Below are 2,700 nucleotides of genomic sequence, written 5' to 3'. Positions count from 1 at the left end.
TGCCGCGCCACAACGCCGACGCTGGACCCGTGAATCGTGAGCACCCAGCTATGACTTACCCCACTCGTGCAAAATAATAAAACATGGTAAATATATTACTTACACGTGCGTTTTGTTTTGCAAGCGGCGCGAAAAAAATTAAAAAGGGAATGCAACACGAGGACTTCCCAGGAGGTCACCCATCCTAGTACAACTCTCGCCCAAGCACGCTTAACTTCGGAGTTCTGATGGGATCCGGTGCTTTAGTGCTGGTATGATCGCATCCGACATGTTATCCCGGTCTTCGTCCCTTATCATTGCCCCTCCCAGCTCCACTACAAAGACGATTGTACATTGCTTTGGCCGCTCCCTCTCAACTACGGAGACGAGTTTAACGCGGTTTCCACCCCTCCCTCTCAACCGCACCAGTGCACGCTTGCCGCGCCACAACGCCGACGCTGGACCCGTGAATCGTGAGCACCCAGCTATGACTTACCGCACTCGTGCAAAATAATAAAACACGGTAAATATATTACTTACACGTGCGTTTTGTTTTGCAAGCGGCGCGAAAAAATTAAAAACGGAATGCAACACAAGGACTTCCCAGGAGGTCACCCATCCTAGTACTACTCTCGCCCAAGCACGCTTAACTTCGGAGTTCTGATGGGATCCGATGCTTTTGTGCTGGTATGATCGCATCCGACATGTTACCCCGGTCTTCGTTCCTTATCCTTGCCCCTCCCAGCTCCACTACAAAGACGATTGCACATTGCTTTGGCCGCTCCCTCTCAACTACGGAGACGAGTTTAACGCGGTTTCCACCCCTCCCTCTCAACCGCACCAGTGCACGCTTGCCGCGCCACAACGCCGACGCTGGACCCGTGAATCGTGAGCACCCAGCTATGACTTACCGCACTCATGCAAAATAATAAAACATGGTAAATATATTACTTACACGTGCGTTTTGTTTTGCAAGCAGCGCGAAAAAAATTAAAAAGGGAATGCAACACGAGGACTTCCCAGGAGGTCACCCATCCTAGTAATACTCTCGCCCAAGCACGCTTAACTTCGGAGTTCTGATGGGATCCGGTGCTTTAGTGCTGGTATGATCGCATCCGACATGTTACCCCGGTCTTCGTCCCTTATCCTTGCTCCTCCCAGCTCCACAACAAAGACGATTGCACATTGCTTTGGCCGCTCCCTCTCAACTACGGAGACGAGTTTAACGCGGTTTCCACCCCTCCCTCTCAACCGCACCAGTGCACGCTTGCCGCGCCACAACGCCGACGCTGGACCCGTGAATCGTGAGCACCCAGCTATGACTTACCCCACTCGTGCAAAATAATAAAACATGGTAAATATATTACTTACACGTGCGTTTTGTTTTGCAAGCGGCGCGAAAAAAATTAAAAAGGGAATGCAACACGAGGACTTCCCAGGAGGTCACCCATCCTAGTACTACTCTCGCCCAAGCACGCTTAACTTCGGAGTTCTGATGGGATCCGGTGCTTTAGTGCTGGTATGATCGCATCCGACATGTTATCCCGGTCTTCGTCCCTTATCATTGCCCCTCCCAGCTCCACTACAAAGACGATTGTACATTGCTTTGGCCGCTCCCTCTCAACTACGGAGACGAGTTTAACGCGGTTTCCACCCCTCCCTCTCAACCGCACCAGTGCACGCTTGCCGCGCCACAACGCCGACGCTGGACCCGTGAATCGTGAGCACCCAGCTATGACTTACCGCACTCGTGCAAAATAATAAAACACGGTAAATATATTACTTACACGTGCGTTTTGTTTTGCAAGCGGCGCGAAAAAAATTAAAAAGGGAATGCAACACGAGGACTTCCCAGGAGGTCACCCATCCTAGTACTACTCTCGCCCAAGCACGCTTAACTTCGGAGTTCTGATGGGATCCGGTGCTTTAGTGCTGGTATGATCGCATCCGACATGTTACCCCGGTCTTCATCCCTTATCCTGGCCCCTCCCAGCTCCACTACAAAGACGATTGCACATTGCTTTGGCCGCTCCCTCTCAACTACGGAGACGAGTTTAACGCGGTTTCCACCCCTCCTTCTCAACCGCACCAGTGCACGCTTGCCGCGCCACAACGCCGACGCTGGACCCGTGAATCATGAGCACCCAGCTATGACTTACCGCACTCGTGCAAAATAATAAAACACGGTAAATATATTACTTACACGTGCGTTTTGTTTTGCAAGCGGCGCGAAAAAAATTAAAAAGGGAATGCAACACGAGGACTTCCCAGGAGGTCACCCATCCTAGTACTACTCTCACCCAAGCACGCTTAACTTCGGAGTTCTGATGGGATCTTGTGCTTTAGTGCTGGTATGATCGCATCCGACATGTTACCCCGGTCTTCGTCCCTTATCCTTGCCCCTCTCAGCTCCACTACAAAGACGATTGTACATTGCTTTGGCCGCTCCCTCTCAACTACGGAGACGAGTTTAACGCGGTTTCCACCCCTCCCTCTCAACCGCACCAGTGCACGCTTGCCGCGCCAAACGCCGACGCTGGACCCGTGAATCGTGAGCACCCAGCTATGACTTACCGCACTCGTGCAAAATAATAAAACACGGTAAATATATTACTTACACGTGCGTTTTGTTTTGCAAGCGGCGCGAAAAAATTAAAAACGGAATGCAACACGAGGACTTCCCAGGAGGTCACCCATCCTAGTACTACTCTCGCCCAAGCA

The 2,700-nt window shown here is 51.3% G+C and overlaps 6 non-coding genes across 6 annotated transcripts; all 6 read right to left on the bottom strand.

The window, feature by feature from the left end:
• Positions 1–146: 146 nt before the first annotated feature.
• LOC123175111 (5S ribosomal RNA) lies at positions 147–265 on the bottom strand. The gene has a single exon (XR_006487631.1). It is a non-coding gene; the product is annotated as a 5S ribosomal RNA (ribosomal RNA).
• Positions 266–561: 296 nt separating this feature from the next.
• LOC123175129 (5S ribosomal RNA) lies at positions 562–680 on the bottom strand. Its single transcript, XR_006487648.1, has one exon. It is a non-coding gene; the product is annotated as a 5S ribosomal RNA (ribosomal RNA).
• A 297-nt stretch (positions 681–977) lies between these two features.
• On the bottom strand, positions 978–1,096 carry LOC123175123 (5S ribosomal RNA). Its single transcript, XR_006487642.1, has one exon. It is a non-coding gene; the product is annotated as a 5S ribosomal RNA (ribosomal RNA).
• Positions 1,097–1,393: 297 nt separating this feature from the next.
• On the bottom strand, positions 1,394–1,512 carry LOC123175108 (5S ribosomal RNA). The gene has a single exon (XR_006487628.1). It is a non-coding gene; the product is annotated as a 5S ribosomal RNA (ribosomal RNA).
• Positions 1,513–1,809: 297 nt separating this feature from the next.
• Positions 1,810–1,928, bottom strand: LOC123175107 (5S ribosomal RNA). The gene has a single exon (XR_006487627.1). It is a non-coding gene; the product is annotated as a 5S ribosomal RNA (ribosomal RNA).
• A 297-nt stretch (positions 1,929–2,225) lies between these two features.
• On the bottom strand, positions 2,226–2,344 carry LOC123175135 (5S ribosomal RNA). Its single transcript, XR_006487652.1, has one exon. It is a non-coding gene; the product is annotated as a 5S ribosomal RNA (ribosomal RNA).
• Between the last annotated feature and the right edge of the window lie 356 nt (positions 2,345–2,700).

This window comes from Triticum aestivum, unplaced genomic scaffold, assembly GCF_018294505.1.
Source record: "Triticum aestivum cultivar Chinese Spring unplaced genomic scaffold, IWGSC CS RefSeq v2.1 scaffold41985, whole genome shotgun sequence".
NCBI lineage: Eukaryota > Viridiplantae > Streptophyta > Magnoliopsida > Poales > Poaceae > Triticum > Triticum aestivum.
This window is presented reverse-complemented; position numbering and strand designations above follow the sequence as displayed.